Source organism: Hipposideros armiger, unplaced genomic scaffold, assembly GCF_001890085.2.
Source record: "Hipposideros armiger isolate ML-2016 unplaced genomic scaffold, ASM189008v1 scaffold_348, whole genome shotgun sequence".
NCBI lineage: Eukaryota > Metazoa > Chordata > Mammalia > Chiroptera > Hipposideridae > Hipposideros > Hipposideros armiger.
Genome location: NW_017731698.1, coordinates 926,087 through 945,867, shown reverse-complemented (window position 1 = coordinate 945,867; position 19,781 = coordinate 926,087). Strand labels below are relative to the sequence as shown.

The 19,781-nt window shown below is 39.9% G+C and overlaps 1 protein-coding gene across 1 annotated transcript in view; it reads right to left on the bottom strand.

Annotated features, from left to right (window-relative positions):
* Positions 1–14,217, bottom strand: part of ATP2B1 (ATPase plasma membrane Ca2+ transporting 1) — a 129,085-nt gene extending 114,868 nt beyond the window's left edge. The window contains exon 1 of the mRNA XM_019661437.1: positions 13,844–14,217. The gene's annotated coding sequence lies outside the window, so the exon portion shown is untranslated. The remainder of the gene's footprint in view (positions 1–13,843) is intronic.
* Positions 14,218–19,781: the final 5,564 nt, after the last annotated feature.

The window sequence follows — 19,781 nt, the reverse complement described above, 5'->3', positions numbered from 1 at the left end:
GTTTAAGAATAGCTGGAAACAATATATCCCCTTTCATTATAGGCAGAGATCAAAGACCAGGAAGGGGACATGTGCACACACTTACACTGGTTCCTTGGAAGCATAAGGCACCTGATGAATCACTGCACAAAAAAAGAAATGGAGAAGGGAGGCTGGACACACTGACTGAAGTGGACTCCAAGCTCCGCCTGACAGCCTCTCTTTCTTGGCAGGTACAGTTGTTACCGTCTAGCACAGTGATCACATAAACATTTTTTGAAGGAATACATTTATCTAAAATCTTAAGTTTTCCAGTCAAAGTCTGAGGATTAATAAAAGTCAGATACAATGTCACAGGAAGAGTCTGCTAGGACACCTTCCTGAAACTTTCCAGTTTTCTGTCACACAATACAGGAACTTCTTTTTTGGATTACGTACCTCTTAATATACATTTGCACTTAAACATTTAGATGTTAAATTTTTATAGAGTAGTCTCCTCTATGAAAAAGAAGCTAGATGTATTAATCTGTAAAAAAGCATTTTAGAAAAGCTGCTTATCTATTCATTCGCATTTTGAAATAAAAGCTACTTCTATTTCTATGGCCTTCTTAGTATTCTATTCCACTTGATAAAGTCTATCCTACCCTTTAAAAGCAAGGATGGTGGCATTGTTTCAGAATGATTTAAATTTACATAGTACAGTTATAACAAAATATTTCCCATCTTCAACAGTTTCATTCAGAGGACATATTCAGCTGAAGTTAAAAGAAACAGTGCCTTGTGATAAATTCACCTCAATCATATTACAGTTTCTAAGGAGAGACAAAACAAACATTTTACTGGATTCCAGTATCAGTGGATTCAAGCTCAAGACTGGACATAAGATGCTTATTCAAGAGTCATTAAGAACCTCACAGGTATAAGGCACTGCGCCAGGGGCTAGTAATAGAAAGATGAACAGTCCCTCCTCTCAAACTGAACATCTCATGGAAGGGTCAACAACAAAATAGGAAATTTTAAAAGTGCTATGAGAATTTGAGAAAGTAAGGCAGAGGCCTAGAAGTGAATGGCATGAACTGTACGCAAAGCAAGATAAAGAATCCCAAATACCTAACCAGACTCACAGAAAGGAAACTGGTAGAAAATTTTAATCAAAAGATACCCAATTACCCAAATCCTTTAAACCCAGTAACTAAAAAGGAAACAATCATAAATGAAGAGAAATAGCTACAAATAAAGATGTTTATTGCAGGATTATTTAACATAAAAGGAAAAACTTAAAACCCAAACATCCAACAATAAGGGAATAGCCATGGGATGAAATATTACATTCATTAAAATGATGTTGATGAAAAAAATTTAATGACTTAAGAAAATTATATAAAGCTTTTTAAAGGCACACAATTATACCTACATTATCTCCAGCAAGTTAAATAGGTGTACAAATTTTTTAAGAGATCAAAAATAAATTAAAATGTTAAAGCTGGGTATTTTTCAAGGTAGGGGAGGGTTATGAGTGATTTTGTTTCATTTTTATATTGTTCTATATTTTCCAAACATCATACAGTTGGTGTTGCTACATTTTAAGGTGGTAAAAAGGTTGTGTAAATCACCGTATTTAAGGAGTTCCCTTTAAAATCATTAATAACCCTTTTCATCTTTTTCAGTAGAGAATATCTGTCCCCCAAATTCCACAGAACCTACTCATTTAAATAGGTTGATATCTATAAGCTGCTTAGAGTACCTGGCAAGAGAGAAAGCAGATGCACAGGTGCTAATTTTATTCAATAATTTTCAATTCCCTTTATCTAGTCAAAGTAACTAGTGTATTTTATAGCTGGTCTATTTTCCATGGCACCTCAGCAAAACAACATTTTTTTCCCCCTTCTGAATTCCTACATCTTTTAAGAGAAGACTGGTGCCTCTCTCTCTGAGATTCTACTTCTTTCAAGAAAGCAACAGGGAGAAATTCAGTCAAATATCAAATCCCTCAAAAGGAAGACAGGAAATTAACGATGGGGTAGAATTTTAAGATATGGCCAATTATAAAGACATACTTAAAGTGTACTCCTTAACAACTTTAGTCAAGTCTCTCTCAAGTCAACATTTCACAGGATTATGTAACACTAAGAAGTATACATACTTATCCGGATGAAGAAATGGAGAAATCATATACCAGATTCTTAGTAGGGAGAGGGCTACCGTGTTTCCCCCAAAATAAGACCGGGTCTTATATTAATTTTTGCTCCAACAATCTGCATTTATTCATGTACAAAAATCTATATTTATTCAAACAGTCATGTCTGGCTGATGATCTTAACTGGGGCTTATGTTTGGGGTAGGGCTTATATTACAATCATCCTGAAAAATCATGCTAGGGCTTATTTTCCAGTTAGGTCTTATTTTCGGGGAAACACGGTATATGTAATTATTTGGAAAATAATGTCTTTATGTGTTTTTATGAGCTGCTTGCGATGTGTGTGGAGTGATAACGGTGGTGAGGAACATCCCAAGGGAAACTCAACAGACAGCAACCAACTGCTCTACATAACAAAGAATGAGGAATTTGAACCTACAAAGTGGAGGAAGACATGAGTGAGAAATCAAGGACCTTAAGTTGTTTGTAGACTGTCTTTGCTAAAGAAGTTTCCAGTCAAGTCTGCACTACTTACTTATGCTTTTGTAAAAATGGATTCTTTTATTCAAAATAATATTGAATTCTCCATGTAAATGTTATAAGACTGCACACAGACAGAAGAACTGAATGACAGGTGACATATCTGGGTGATCCAGACATATAAACTTATCCTATATATCATATATTCATTTTTAGTTTTGACAAATTTATACATGCCTTAAAGTTAGTTTGAAGAAACAGATCTACAAGGGTTTTGTTTGTTTGCTGTTTTTTTTGGTTTTTTTTAGTTCTTTTAGTCCCGCTACCACATTTTCTACTCAGGCAAGCAGGTGCCTTTTGTTTTAGTACTTAACTCCATCTCCACAAATCATACTTACAGGGCTCCTGCTTGCTTTTTCAGTTTCAGGTGTTACATGTATTTTTCGCCACCATTCTTACTCCCACCCCCAGCAAATGCTTCCCAAAGTACTTTTATCTAGAGTATATAAAGAAACTACAACTCAATAATAAGACAAATACAATCTAATTAAAAATGGACAGAATATCTAGATACTATACATTACTGGAACCGGACACGTCCATCAACTGAAATCCTTACCGGCAATAACAAGGACTGAACTATTAGTATATGTGACATAGATGAATTTCAAATAATTATGCTGTATGAAAATCAGAACAAAAAAGAGCATATACTGTAATGTATGATTCCAAGAGCACGAAATTCTAGAAAAATCTAATTAGTCTATAATGACAGAAAGCAGATGAGTGGTTACCTGAGGAAAGACGGAGGTGGGAGAGAGGAAAAGGGGAAGAAGATTACAAAAAGGCACAAGGCAATTTTTAGGGGAAAGGTTGTGCTCGTTAACTTGACCACTGTGGTAGTTTCACTGCAGTATACATACATTAAAAATCAAGATTTTCACTTTAAATATGTGCAATTTACTGTATGTCAATCATACCTTAATGAGGCTGTAAATACATAAAGCTACATAGGTGTTCTGGACTCACAGGTAGGGCTTTCTAACTAGGAGATCACTGTAGGGTGACTGACTGGGACATTTTGTTTGGACAACCCCCCTCACAAACACAGAGCCATGTTAGAATCTTTAGGTCCTGTCCCTGAAGCTGGTCCGAGTCTTGGGAAAAGACATTTCAACTCTGGCCAGCATCCTGAAAGCTCAGTGAGGGAAGAATGGGGGGGGGGTGTGTGTCTAACGTTAATGTATGTATTGAAAAGCGAAATTATCTTCATGAATGTAACACAGCACACCACAGATGAAACATAAAATGATGACAGGCTAGTTAAAAGACAAAATTAAAAGGCAAACCTAAAAGAATCAAATGGTTGAAAATCTGGGGCGGGATAGAGGGAGAAGACCTATTATGGCCATACAATTTTTTTTTTTTTAATGCCAACCTTCCAAGAAAGAAAATTAATAAAACTCCCTGACTTTGTATTTTGTACTTTTGAGGGCAGTAACAAAGAAACCAAGTGATTTATCCAAGGTCATTTGGCTTTTTACTGGTGAAGATTAAACTCAAATCTAAATCTGGAGAGAACTTAAGATAACATCACAGAGTAAAAACCCAAATCAGAAGTTTCAGGTCCAGTCACACACGGGAATACCAAAAAGATGCACAGGCTCTGAGAAAGACGGGCATTCCTAGCAAAAAGAATGCTGTGCCAAGAGGTCCACAGGCAAAAGAGAATCAGGTAAGTTCCAGTGTTCAATTACACATATAAAAATAGAGGAGTTTAAGGTCAAAGGCAGGTGACTTTAAACTTTACCCTAAATCCACTGTGCATGCAGAGAAAGGTTGAATGACGGACTGACATTTGTGTTTTCTGATCCCTGACATCCAGAGGGTCTGACGCGGGAGAGTCTCCTTTCCTAGACTTTGCCTCATCTCTTTCCCACTTCATGACTGACCTTCCTTGTTTTCAGCCCTCTCCTCTGCACTGGTGTCCTTTCACTCAGTTCTCCACCACGGCATTAGTTGTAAGGAGTGGCCAAAGTTAAGTACCAGATGTCTGGGAGTCAACAAACAAAGATAATTAAAGCATCACTGGCCTGATTTGGGGCACAAGTAGAGAAGGAAAGGACAGAATTATAGCAAAGGAACTGAACATCTCACTTTACTCTAGGTATTAGCAAGGCAGCATGGGGTATATGCCAATGCCATCCTCATGTGTCCCGGTAAGAAAAGATTAAAATATCATGCTTTAACCCGTTTCAGTTTTGCTGGTTCCACTGATTTCTGCCTCCACAGATATCTTTTCATGTTGTTTTACTACCCAAACCACTCTATGCTCCTCTCTTGATCACCAATGTATTATTATTATTATTATTATTATTATTATTATTATTATTGCAATGTTAAAGCAAAAGCAAGTCTTAGAATTCCATCTACAACACCTTACCAACAATTAGGTCTATAAAATTGGAAAGGTTGGGAGAACAGTCAACAGCCGTGCACCTGTACAGTTTCAGCTGTGCTAATCACTGGAAAATAAATCATCTCTGGAGAGCAGCTTTTTTCAAGCACGTTTTACTGTAACAGCTTACATACTAAATCTACATAAACATTAATTACTTGTATGTTTGGAATTACATGAGCATTCAATAAGAAATGATAAAGTCAAGTACAGGCTTTCCTTTCTGGACCTAAGGAAGGCAGTTAGCAGAAAAACCACATCACTATGCTTTAAACTTGAACAGAGACCATATACATACCCACACGTCTTCCTGATGCCGACAGTGATTCTGCATCAAGTCATGAGCTAACAGTTCACTCTCAGTTCATGGAAATGAACTCTCAAAAAATTACAGCAAATAGACATTTAAAAACAGCTTCGCAGTATTCAATAATCAGCAACTACAAGACTATCACATTTTAAATTTTAAACCATAATTTATCTTCAAATTATGGCATTTTACACCCTGCAATGTGCTAATGGATTACAGGCCCAACAAGTACATCTTAAGAACATCAATCTTGATGAAAGGATGTCACAAGCCAAAGCAACAGTGAAAATGGCCATTTTAAAATATAAATTTTAGTTATTATAATGACTAATTACAATCAGAATAAAATCTAAAATGGACAAATTACTACATTGAAATTAAGAGACGGAAGAGACTTCCTAGGTAGAAGTAAATTCTATTATCCTAGCAACATTCTGTGAAACGTAGCTGTCCTCCAGAAGTAAAACAGGTAAGTCCTATGAATCATCTGAGCAAAGTTACAATTTCAAAGGTAAAAAGGCTTTAGAAATTCTCCAAGAAAAATTCATCAACCTCATCTGCTTTACCTTAACAACGCAAGCTACACAATGTCTACGTCCTAAACCAATATGCCAAAAAGTACTGATTCAACATTGTTGACTACAACGAAAGGATATATCGAGGGTGCCAAAAAAAGGTACACATTTTAAGCAATGTTATCTATGTATTACTTTTCAAAGTTGAATTGAATTACGGTAGCGATATGTAGTATGACGTTCGCTCAAACGATGGCGTTAATAAATTGACTGCTAGCGTCATTCATTGTATTACAGTTTTTTCCTTTCTTAAAATGTGTATACATTTTTTGGCACTCTCTGTATAACAGATGGGAAGTGTATGATCCAGGCTACAAATGCAGAAAAATTCAGACAAAAACATGAGTGATGACTGGGAAAGGTAGACTAATGATAACTTTTTCAGGACGGGACATTTAGATAGACGAGAACACCAAGGGTCCTATCAGATGATGGGAAGAACATACATGAAGTCACAGCCAAGAGAATGAGAAGGGTGTATGTAGGAGACTGCCATACTATATAGGGTTGTCACAGAGTGAGCAGTCAGCAGTGTTACAGTACTGCAACACGGCTCTCAACTCCAGGAAGCGTGATTCATATCATGTTCTCTGTGAACAGCACCCCCTGGAAGTGTGCAAAGTGCAGATCCTAGTTAGGGAATATAGAAAACTAACAGGAGAGATGCTCCACTAAAAGGGATTCTGTTAAATAGGGGAACAAAACACTAAACACATTTAGACAGATTCATATACCATGTCAGCATATCAAAATATGGGAGAAGTCCCAATGGAAAAACTACATAAACCAGCATATCTTGGATTCTGGTTTTACCCCTCTCCCGCCATGAAACCCGTTAATGTTTCTTAGAATCGGTGTTCTGAAACACCCTTTCAAAAACAGTGAGCTATTTTATAAAAGGCCTTCAGAGTCAAGTTGCATCTTGATAAAGAGAAAAATGAGGAACCACTGAAAGTTTTAGTGAAGAAATGACAGCAAGAAAGCTACTTAAAAAAAATTCTGGCACAAATATGAAAGGTAGATAACAGCAGCAGATCCGAGAATTTTAAGAATAAAAGATTGTTTAAAATCCTTCCAGGAGCTAAGCTGAATTAATACAATGAATGATAAATCCACATGGTTAATAATTAAGCGATTTAAAAGCATCTTTTAAACAATCAAATCCTTTTTAAGATCTACTTTTCAAAAATAATAACTTTTACTCCTAAATTTATCAGGTCTTTAGTCATACCAGTTTACAGTTAGGCAGTATAAGCTCAGATTTCACAGTGTAAGCAAGCACTGGTCCATTCAAAACTATCCTTAGTCCGTTCCCCAGAGGCCCAGGTGACAGTAATATTAACACAAAGCAGGTATCCCAGATTTTGAGAAACCATATTGTTGGTTAAAAATATCAAATAATATTGTACTTAGAAATACCAAATACTATTTTTACCAAAGAGGCAATTAAAAACACTGCGTATTTGACACTGTCCTAGGAACAAAAGAAAAAAAAGCTTTACAAGAATACAGTGTAAAGTTTACCCATAGTTTATCTAGATCCCTCTGCCAGAAAACTTTACTAGTTTAGAGTTCCACAATCATTAGTAATTATAACCCATGAGTCCTAAATATATCCTAAAGCATAGCCAATAAGCCTAAGTTTTTGGAACAAACAAAAACATGCTCAGCACAGACTTGAGTTGAACCTGCTTTGAAATTAACTTCACTATAAAATATAATTAAAATACAGATGAAGCTATTTACTACATTATTACAAATGAAGTAAAGACAACTGTATTTTAAAGCTAGTCTTAAATAGAAAGTAATCCATATGTGGTATATGGTATTAGATAAAATAGTTCAAAAATCATATCAGTTTACAACAAATAGACCTTACAAAAGATTGCTGAACTGTATACAAACTGTTATTCATCATTTAAGGGAAACAGCAGTAATTTCTGCTTTAATGCACAGAATGGTAAATTTTCAATTAGTCTTATATTATTAATATTCTTGAAAGATCATTAGGCACTAACCTGCTGCTTTTGAAGGAACAGCTGCTTAACTGAAACTAATAAGAATCACCACTTATCCAATTTATGTCCTTTTAGTTTGAAGGAACATTCAATGTCTTTCTAACAAAAAAATAAGAGGTAGACTAAAACATAAATATGCAGTGCTGTACTGACACAGCATGAATTATTATGAAAATCAGCCCCCATGTTCAAGTCATTTGGAAATGGCAGACACTGAGACATGAAAACAAAGAGAAGAGCATTCTCTAAGAGTTTATAGTGCCCAGTAAGTAACTTAATAAACAACCACAGGTAGACTTTCTGAAAAAAGAAAGTGCACACATATAACGGAAATATTTTCAATTGATCAGCTTTCCAGCTGTCACAAAACCGCCAAGTCCACAAATCAAACTTGGCTACAAGAGTCAAAACTATACAAAAGCACTAACTCCACTGCGTTCAAAGTCAAATAAATCAATGATGTTCCTCTAATTTATAAGGGCATCTCTAATGCATAATATAATTTTCACCTAGTTATAACTTCAACACTCCAAATTTGCTGAATCAGAACTGCAGAGGCAACGCCAGGGGATCTGCACACTCAGTAACCCCCCCAGGTGATCGGCAAGCACCCAATGCTGGAGAGCCACTGCCTTCCTTGAGAGATTTATAACATGGTTTTCGGTTTCCAAAAGTAAAATCGCGCTTGGGAACTTTTAAAACTAAATTTTACTACATAAATTAATATTTCAAAAAATATTTCGGTAATAAATAGGCTGTGGCAGAAAAACAAGTACACACACACACACAAATCACAGCAGGAATTAAAAGAAATAACTTACAGGCCATTATCTTTAACTCAAGATTTAAGACACCTCTAAATCATGTCAAAGACCAACATGTCTTTGAAAACAAAATTTCCAACTTAAAAATAATCTGACCCACAATATTAAAAATATAGTATTTCAAATATGTTCAAATTCATTTACTCAGCTGTTAAGTAAATCAGGGTATGAACTGTTTACATTATACCAAATACAAACAACAATTAAATTTATGAAGCTACACCCAAACAAATCTGTTTATAATCCACTATTAAACTTACTCTGCCAGAAATTGATTTTGCATAAATTTATATAACTTTAACGAACTTACATAAACATGTATAATGGAAAGAGCAACGACGAAAAAAAGTGAAGCCACCTAAAGTCTAGCCCTGGCTAATCTAGCAGCTAACTATGTGACCTTAGGACCTAGACAAACCATTTTTCCTCCCTGGAAAAAAAAAGGTACAACTGTTTACTCATCCCACTGGATCATTTATTGTAACAATCAAATGAGACTGTATATAAATACATTCTGAAATATTGTAAAGCACTTTATAAATCAAAGACATTATTATTAAGACAGGAAAACTTGAGACACTATTGTTAGGTGCCTGCTATAAAATAGAGTATTACCGAGACAACGAAGAACATAAAAACGGATCCTTCAGAGTCAATAGATATAGAACAGTATTGTGTATATTCTATAAATTAAAATGTAAAACATAAGAATTCAATTTAGTTAGCTGTCCTATGTCCCCATTTATAACATCTATTTCTTCTGTAAAGATATGATATTAGATAGGTCGTGAGTTGATAATTGTCACAACTGGACAGTAAGCATATTATTCTCTATACTTTCATATATGTGACAATATCCATAATAAATTTTAACAAGTCAACAATGTATATGTTTGTATATAAAACATCCATAAAAGCTAAAAAATAAATCTATTTTTTTAAAATTATTCCAATTATTGTATCATTTTCCTCTAACGTTATCTCAGATCCCATATATTCCAAAATAAGCTGCTCTCAGTACCCCTCTATATATGACACCTACTAGCATACAATTACTCCCTTTCAAATAGGTGAGTAAATACTCTTACCCAAACTGCAAAAAGACAATTACTAAGTATATGCTTCCTGATCTTTGTTCCTTTGCTTTTTTTGCTCATTCATTACAACAGAATTAAAAGGCGAAAAGGACAAATTTTAACTATATGTATGTGTAAAAACATAAGGGGAAAAAAAGGCAAATATTTTTTTGTCAGTACTGAAAGACAAGAGAGATAGTTGTAATTACCCATTTCTCTTAAAACCTGTTGACCTATACAACTCAATTCACAATATACCAGGGCTGTTTCATCCATAATGTAGTTACATGTCTGTCAGACAAAGGAAATTAGTAAATTCAACCACCAAATCAAGGATTCTATCAAAGTATGTATAACAATGTATAATTACTCAGCATACATCAACCTAATTGCTGAAATAATGTCTTTTAACCTGGGACCATATTTCACAGAGTGAAAAAGCATAAACCACCTTTCATCTCAAGCAGACTTTGTTTAATTTTAACTTAATAAAATATATCTATAGCTCAATAGCTTATGCTTTATAGTAGTTTATGAAGAAATCTTAAGTGCTGAAACTTAAATGCAGATAGAAGGGCAATAATATCTTGTGGTTTATACTTAAAACTATATTTGGTAATATTCACACATTTATTCATTACTCAAAAGCTAAATCTTTGTTTTTTCATGTTACATCTGCAGTCACAATAAAAAAATATCTGTGCCTAAAGAGAGTACACCGTAAATTTTTTTACTTGGGAGGGAGGAAGAAAGGAGGGAACAAGTGGGCAGGGAAGAAAACCTCACCAATTCAACTCTCACTATATAGCATTTGTTTTCTAAGCATTAAAAACTCCATTTATTTTTATGAGATACATTTGAGAGGAGCCATACAGAGAAACCACCTTTTCCAACGTGGTCTTTAACAACTTTGAATGTTAAGTCCTGCTTGAAGTCCTCATATGTATTATTTAAAAACAAGTAATTGTAAAACTCTCAGTAAAACTTTAAAAGGCAAGCTGTTGAAAGACGGATAACAAACAAAGAGAACTACTATACCTTATTCAAGCAAGGTTAATAATTTTACAGATTTTGCATGCTTACTTTTACTTCAGAATCTGTTAATAGCTTCCAAGCTAAAAAAAAGTTGTAAGACCACTATCATACGGGTAGGTGCCCTTATTTGGTGGCAATGGCTAGTTTTAAATATCTATTTACAACACAGTTATTACTTTATTTCTTTTTCCTAAGTATCCACATATCACTACCCCTATTATTTATCATCAGTACAAATCAAAACTAGTTTCTCACCTCATCCCAGAATCTTACATTAAACTTCAAGCTTCAATTTAAAAACCATGATTTCCCACATAATTGTAGAAATCCCTCCCTAAAAGAGTGAAGAATTACAGAATACAGAAAAATGAAGACAATTTCACCTTAAACATCTAAATGAGGATGTCAGCAATGACAACTGCAATAAAAACCAAGAAGGCGTACTCTGGTTTTTCACAATTTTAATATAACAAAATCATGAAATTTGAAATTAAAGGTGGCGCTCTGTCCTCGACTCACCCGATTGTGACTCACTTTTGCAGACTATATGGTAGGCAATAACAGTTACTTTTCAAAGATCTTTGCAGTTACACCCAAGCCAAAATCAGGACAGAGATCCACCCTTAATTACAGCAATTTAACTGTCTCATCCAAAGCAAGGTGGAAACTAAAACGTCCCCCTTAAGTCATGGCTAAATAAACCCATTTCATATAATAGTTTTCAAAGGCCCCCTTTAAGGAAAATATTTCTATTTACTTCTAATTTGAGCTCACCAGGACAAAAATGAAAAAAAGAGGGGGAGGGGGACCCAAAGGAAACGCACAAGTACAAAAAGAGATTCTCCTCCAATCCCTCTAATTCCCCCAATCCGCCTCTGCCACACACAAGGACAGGGAGTCTGAGGAAGGCTGGCAGCAGGGTAAGCAGTGAAGGCCCTCCATTCACTCACGTGGGCCACCATCCAAAGGGTTACACACCCTCTGCCTGCGGAGAGCCTCATACATAGCAGATCCTTACAAGTACATCTTATTATAAAATACGCCCACACTAAACAAGAGCTTTACGTTAAAATAAGGCTGTCCTCAGGTGGGGGAGGTTAAACACAACAAAGGCTTCCATGTTGAAAGGCAGACAGTCCAGATACAAGCATATACCTACACACGTATGAAAAAAAATCCATATAACTAATTTATCATGAACAACAATCGATACCAACAGGAGCCATTAGATTAATAAACCCAGAAAAGTAGCATGCATAGCTGCTGTCTGCTGCGATCTAACCCCAGGGAAAGGTAAAAAAAAAAACACGCCTGCGGAGAAGGGTCAAGTCCGCCGCAGATTTAAAGACTCCTTCAGCCCACCCTTAGCACTCCCTGCCCTGCCCTCGGCGCCAAGACCACTGCACCGCACAGGATGCGAGCACTCCCAGCGCTGCAAGTCCCGCAGAAAACTGGTGAATGAAAAGAAAAGCACAGAGACCAACCTGGCTAGTGACCGCGGCGCAGAACCAGGGGTCGCTAACTAGCTTGGCCACAGTATTTATTCTCCTGCAGGATGGAATAAAAGGAGCACACCACCTACCCCGCAACTGGAATGCGGTTCTTTCTCACTGACTCTTTCCAAAAAGGGGTTGGAAGACGCAGGGTATTTTTTTTTTTTAACTAAGTCCAAAAACGCGAATCGGAAGCAACCGGGAACATCCTGGGGGGCCAGACAGGAGACGCCGGGAGAAAGGCGAGACGGCTCTCCAACTCCTAGGGAATCACCATCCGGTGTGGCACGCATCAATCAACCAGCCCCGGACCGGGGCACACGGGGAGGGAGTTGGGGGTCCCAGCTGTCCGCCCGCGGAGCGCCTGTGGGGCTGAACCCGGGGATTAAAGGGGTGACCCTCCCAGGGCGTGCAGAAAGAGTGCCGGGTACCGCTGCCCTCAAGGTCACCACGCGCCGGGGCGGGGGCGGTCGGCGAAGGGATGAGCTATGGCGTGGCCGGGGCGGCTTGGAGAAGAGCTGCGGGTGTAGACACGAAGCCCCACCAAGCCCCGTCCCTCGGGCCCGGGGCGGGGACTCCCGGCCAGACCCGGCGCTGAGGTGCACGCCCAGAAACCCGCTCACCTTTACGATCTCCCGGTGCGGGCGCGGTAGGAGACAACCAGCGAGGGGGCTGACGAACGCCCCACCAACTTCTCCCAAACCCGCCGCAGTCCGCGGGACACCCAGTGCTGTCAGGACCCCGCCGCGACGCCCTGACCCCTGTATTCCGCCCGGCCTCCCCCGCAGGTGATCTGACCCATCGCCGCTGCTGCGGGCGGAGGGCGCCCGCCACTCACCTCGCCCGGCAGCAGGAACCATTTTCCGAGGGAGCAAAGGAAAGGGAGGCTGCAGGAGGGTCGGGGACGGGGGCTGGGGAGGTGAGGGGCAGCGGGAAGCGCAGAGAATGGGGGCTCGGTCCTCGGCGTGTCTGCGGGCGGCTGGCAGGGCTCGGGACGCCACGCGGAGGTGCGCTTGCACCTCGAGGATGAGGCGGCCGCGGAGCCGAAAGGCTCGGCGTCCACCAGCCGGGGCTCCCTACTCACGCTGCACTGCGAGGAGGCGGCGAAGGAGGAGGCGGCACCCGGCCCGGCCCCCGCCCAGAGCCCGGCAGCCGCCGAGTGGCCGCCCGCGTCCCGCAAGACCCGCCTCCTCGGCTCCGCAAAGCCGCACACAGGGCGCGCCGCGCTCAGCACGGGCAGCTCCGCCAGCCTCACGCCGCCATCCGCAACGGCAGCGGCGGGAGGGTGCAGCCCCCTCGGTGACCACCGCAGCCCGGCCCGTTTCGGGGAGGGCCCGCGGCCACCGGAGAGCGGACGGCCGAACACGAGGGGGCTGCGCGCAGCTTCGGGCAGGAGCCCCGTTTGCCCCGGGGGGCCCGCAGGATTGCCGGGGAAAGCAGGGGGAAGAGAATTCTCACCCGTTCCGGTCTGGCGCTCCCTTCTCTCCACACCCACACGCCTCCCGCTCCACGCTGGCGGCGCAGCTGCTCCCGCTGCCTCTGCCGCCGCCGCCGCCGCCGAAGCTCGCGCCGCCGCCGCTGCCGCCTTGGCTGGGCGCGGTCACGTGACGCGGCCCGCGGGGAGCCTGGGGGCGGGCGGGCGCGGAGGAAGCGCGGCTCCGACGGGGACTGGGAGCTAAGCGGCGCGGATAGGGCGTTTAAGGGGAGGACCCGGCGAGCGCGCCCCCGGCTGGCGAGCACGCGCCCGGCGATTAGAACTTGCTGAGCGGTGGGGAAAGGGTGGCGGGAGTGAGGGGCGGGGTACTCACGCCTCCGCGCGCCCCTCCCTCTCTTCCTACCCTGAGCGCCGCGGCTCGCCGCTGCCCCCGCCCCCTCCCGCTACCTCCTTTCCTCCTGCCGCTGCCTGCGATTGGCTGAGAGGCTCTGACGTCTGTGTTTCCATGACGTATCGAGGCGGGGGCGGGGGGTTGGCGGGGGAGGAGGGGGTGGCTCAGGCGCGCGGGGCGGTGACTCCGTCAGTCACAGCTGCTGTTTCGCCGCGAGGCCTGGCTGCTCCCGGGTTTGTGGAGGCTAGAGCGTGATGACTTGCCGCAGGAGGACGCGGGCTCCTCTCACCTGGGGCCCCGCCCGAGCCACCCCTCGGCCTGCGCCCCTCCAGAGCGGGCGTAGGAGGGCGAGCGCTCCCGGCGACGGCAGGTTAAGGCTGACCACTCGTCGGCGGACATTTGAGCGGCTTCACGCCGCGTTTCTGCTCCACTCCCTACCGGACTCTTTGCCTGTCCGGGCTGTGACGCACGCGCCGGACGACCAAAGTGACTCCCAGCTCGCTCCCTCCTTGGGGAGAAGAGCCCACTCCTACGGACGCGGGGCGCCCCCTTTCCGTCGGTAGGGTCGGGCCCGCAGGCACCCGGGATCCCGCTGCCACGCTCAAAGGGTTAACTCAGGCGTTTCGCTAGTGCAAACAGGCTCTTCAGGACCCGCGCTTAAAATCCTCGTTTGGGGTTTGCTTTTTCTACCAATGCCAAGCTTTTGACTCTTAGTTCACTTGTAACATCTCTACCCATCACCCTTCTTTCGTGTAGGGAAAAGACAATTTAAAAACACGGGGTAACGTGCGGAATTTAGATGATAAAAGGTAACCTGCTTCGCCCCAACCTTCAAGTGATTTTGTAAGTTAATTTAAAAGAACCACCCGTCGTGACATACACTTTAAAAATAAAACGGGGTTGGCTTCCTACATACACATACTGATGGAAAGATTAGTTTCTTACCTAAGACAACGTGCTCCATCTTTGTCTAATCACCTATTTGAACAACCCAAAGCCGTTCATTCAAAGACGTTGTCGGTGTTATTTTCAATACCACTTAATCAGAACAAAAAGATAAATTTTGCAGTCTCTTCCTTTCTCTTAACAGGACTGGAAAAAATATTTGTAACGTTTTCTTAAAATCATACAAGTGATGCAAAGGACTTTATCATGTATGTTCACTCTCCGGTAGCATTTATTTTAAAATATTTTTAAAGGCATAGAAACAAAATATGTACAAGAAGTTTGAAAAGCAAAAAAACTCAAGTTAATCCTGTTGAAAATAACTTTTTTATGAATTCATGTATCTTACCAGGACACACATTTACCAACCTTTTGGACTGTGCCCTTGACATGCAGTTAACACTGAGCAGAATGACACTGTTTTTCCTCTCGTTAATCACTGTTAAGGAATTGGTTGGTGTGGTACAATAGCCCTTCCTGACACTATTTCAAAACTTAGCACAAGAACAGATTAGCTTTTCAAAACGGCTTAGAGACATTTAAGAATCACTGGCTTTTGTCCAACTTTTCCTCCAAGGAAGTCGCAATAGCAAATTGAATTATGTATTCTACTTTAATCAAGAATTTGACATTAAAGTAATATATGAATCATTGCTATAGTACACTAGCACAATGCATAACAGATAAGAATCTGTTCACTTTCGTGGGTTTGTTGCAGTTCCAAATAAAATATATACTCTTATTAAAGTGTCAATAAAATTACTCAGCATCTTCAGATTAGCACATGATTTCAATAGTTTTCATTTATGGAGACTATATAGATATATATCGCAGAACACAGTTATATGCATTTTAAAGAAATGTGAGTCACAATGATATACTTTTACTGTCATAGTCAAGATGATAGCACTGTGTAGTTTGGTTTTTATGTTTTCATTCCTTAAATAGCAAATAAAGGCTGAAAGCAATATAGAAATAACTGCACAAATTACATTTTTTTTCTCCCAAAGGTTTAGTATTGACGCCTTCTTAATGGTGTATATCTCTCAATGTAAAAATCAAGAAAATTTGATTGCTTAATTAGCATTTCCTAAAAAAATGGAACCACTTGAATTCAAAAATGCTACTGGATGTGATATAATGATACCCTCTTAATCTTAGACCTCCTTATCCCATATATTTAATTGACCCAAAGACATATCAGTGCATAATAATAACAATATAATAACGCAATTTATTGTCAAAAGACAATCTTGAAAAGTTCTTTCAAAACTTTGAATATTTACAAGAAAAAATTTATGAAAGTATTTAAATCCTATGGCAAGTTCCTATTTAGGATGTAAACATTGTTTGAAGATAGACTGTGTGTTCAAAATAATGTATTTTGCAAATTGTTAAAGTATGTTCCTTTTAGTGAGGTAAGTCTAAACTATTGACATTTCTTCCAATAAGTTGATCAACATGAACTAATCATGTATAACTCATGGAGACAGTTTTCTAAATCCTCAGTATGTAAAAGGAAACATTAGGATCTTTATACCCTCAAGAATCTGTCACATGTATCTAGCAATAGGATAAAATTAAAGACATGCCAACAGCAGCATATTTTTAAAAACAAATCATTTCCCCAAATACACATTTACATATGTGAATGTATCAGTTTGGACCATTGCAGAATGCTAAAGGGAACTGACAGGTGAAGGGAGGCAGGGGAGGAGGCATATTCAATGCTTCATAAAAAAGCATCTGTATGTGTTCTCAAATTTCCATTAACCTTGATCACCAACAAGCGATATCAAAAGAAATATTACTTAGCTGAAAACCACAGAGAACTCTTATCTATTAGTAATAAATTAATCACATTTGCTGAATTAAATGAAGTATGATTACAGGTAAGCCTAAAATAAGAATTTTCAAGTCATGTGCTGGAAAATATTTATAGGTGAAAAATGCAAAATGGTTAGATGTCATCGTTTGACAGGAATTATTTAACACCCTGTACTCTTCTAAGTATAAGGCATATTTTTCTACCCCAAATGTATAATCTAGGTTATACATTACAGTCCTAAATCTAAATTCCTGAGAATCAAAAAAGCGAAAGCTCATATTTAACTGTTGTTGAGAAAGAAAGAGGATTAGGACTTGACTTGTGCAAAGAAAGATATATAGGATTTAAATTCATGCAAAAGAAGGTGGACAATAGTATGTCAGAAAAAATACCTGGGAATTAACACGTTTACCACATCCATTTTCCTATCCTTTCATTAGCCATGAAACATATATCTACTACCTTCGATAGCCTTCACTTCCATAAGTGGAACTCACTTATTTTACTACTAATAATGGTGAGTTATGGGGTATCACAGGTTGCTGTGAGGTTTTGATGAGATATTGATATAAAGCTCTTAAAGAACGCTTGATGTGTAGTAAGTGCTCATAAATGTTGTCATTATTACTCGTAAGCATTCATTCTTTACCCCTTATTAACAAGTAAATGTACTGCAAACGAGAGTGTACATATTTACTTACTTTATTTTAATGACCAGGGGTTTATTATTCTCACATTAGAAGTTCAGAGGTAGGTGATGACATGATGGATTCAGATGCTGAACACAGCTACCAAGAACCCAGGCTCAGAGCTTTCTGCTCCACCATCCTTGGTGTACGCTTACGCTAATAACTTTTTTATGCTAAGATAGGACAATCAGCAGGATTTTCTCACATTTGCAGTAAATCTAACATTTCTAGATTTTGTTAGTTTTTCATGTTTTTATGTAATTTTTTCATTGCCACCCTCCTTTTCTTTGAAACAACTCTTTTGTCTGTCATGACATTAGAATGTGCAGAAGAATTACCTGTGTGATCTGAGCAATGCAGATTCCTGGGTCCCCACTCACAGGGCTTCTGATTGAATCTGTTTGGAGTGGAGGCAGCAAATATGCAGTTTTGATAGTCTCTTTGGGTGATTTTGAAGCACCTGATCATCTCTGCTTCCTTCGTCATAATGTTCTTTTCTTTTGTTCTTCATTAGTTCTTTCTCTTTCCCTGGCAAATAGCTATACTTGAGCATTTCTCTCTATCCTAACTTCTATAAAGTTCACCCATTTTCATGACTGCAGCCCCTCAAGGACAAGGATAATGTTACGTATTCATTTATTCATTAACCGTGTGTTGCTCTTGACAGATGTCCTCTCAGCTTACTGAGGTTAGAAAACAAAGAAGATACCTGTTTAGGAGACATTAACAAGATGATAGTTTATCCATTTGTACAAAGAAACTTATAAAGCACTTACATGCCAGGCCTAAAAGGACCTGGCACATAATAGGTCCATAAAATAAAAATAAGTTGAAATGAAGAAACAAACAAATGAAGTGTCACCTCTCAAATGATGAATTCTAGGTTGATATCCACTGCCTTACTCCTTTATTCTGGTGACACAAGGGAACTTCTTGTGGGGTCAGTTTTGTTCTGTTTTGGTTTTTCCTTCCAGGTAGAAATATTGGAAAAAAGACAACTTACCAGTCATCAAAAACCAAATCACTGAAGGCCAATTTTTTGACTTATGTATTTTTGATGGCAAAGAAGAAAGAGGTCAGGGGAGGGAAACTGATAACACTGGGGAGTGGGTGCAGAGGTCAGAAGAAGGTAGGATCTAAAGCAGATATGGGGGTTACCTTGAAAAGAAAAAGGAACATCTTTTTATCCAATGTATAAGAAAAAGGCAAAAAAAATAATAAATTAAAAAGTGGGAAGAGTAAAAATTGAAGTTTAGAGGAAGGTGGACACATGCACGTAAATGGCATCTTAACATTCCATATATAATAATAGGTGCTTATGATCATCAGCAAGAACTGAGGAAGACTAAGGACTGGAATGGTAGATTAAAGAAACTAAAGGATGAGCAAAGGATACGAAAATGTTCTCAAAGGCCTAGGTAAATTTAGAGTATGATTCTATAGCAGTACAGGGTTTGTACGATAGTCTCTGGTGACTCAGAGTTGGGGTTTCCCATTGTGGTTACAGTTAAGAGTTCAAGGGAACCTGGTACAGAGCTTCTCAGTGGGGATGGACATGGGCACTGATAACCAGACTGCATTTGTCTTCTGGGGATGCCATAAATTACCACAGACTGGGTAGCCTAAAAAACCAAAAGAATTATTTTCTCACAACTCTGAAGGCAAGAAATTCAAGATAAAGGTGTCTTAAAGGTTTGTTTCCGGTGACACCTCTCTTCTTGGCTTGTAGACAGCCGCCTTCTCTCAGTGTTCTTATGTGGCCTTTCTTCTGTGTGCATGCATGGAGAAAAAGATCTGTGGTGTCTTCCTCTTCTTATAAATCCTTTGAGATTAGGGCCAACACTTATGATCTCATTAATGACTCCCTAAATGCCCTGTCTTCAAACACAGTCATGTTGGGGGTTAGGGCTTCAGCATATGAATTTGGGTCGGGGCAGGAGACACAATTCAGTTCATAACACACTTATCTGGTGAGCATTTTTCAGAATTCACATATCAGGGTCCTTCCTCAGATTTATTGGATCAGATTTCCTGCCTTATGCAATCCCATTCACCAAGTGTGTGTGTGTGTGTGTGTGTGTGTGTGTGTGTGTGTGTGTGTGTGTGTG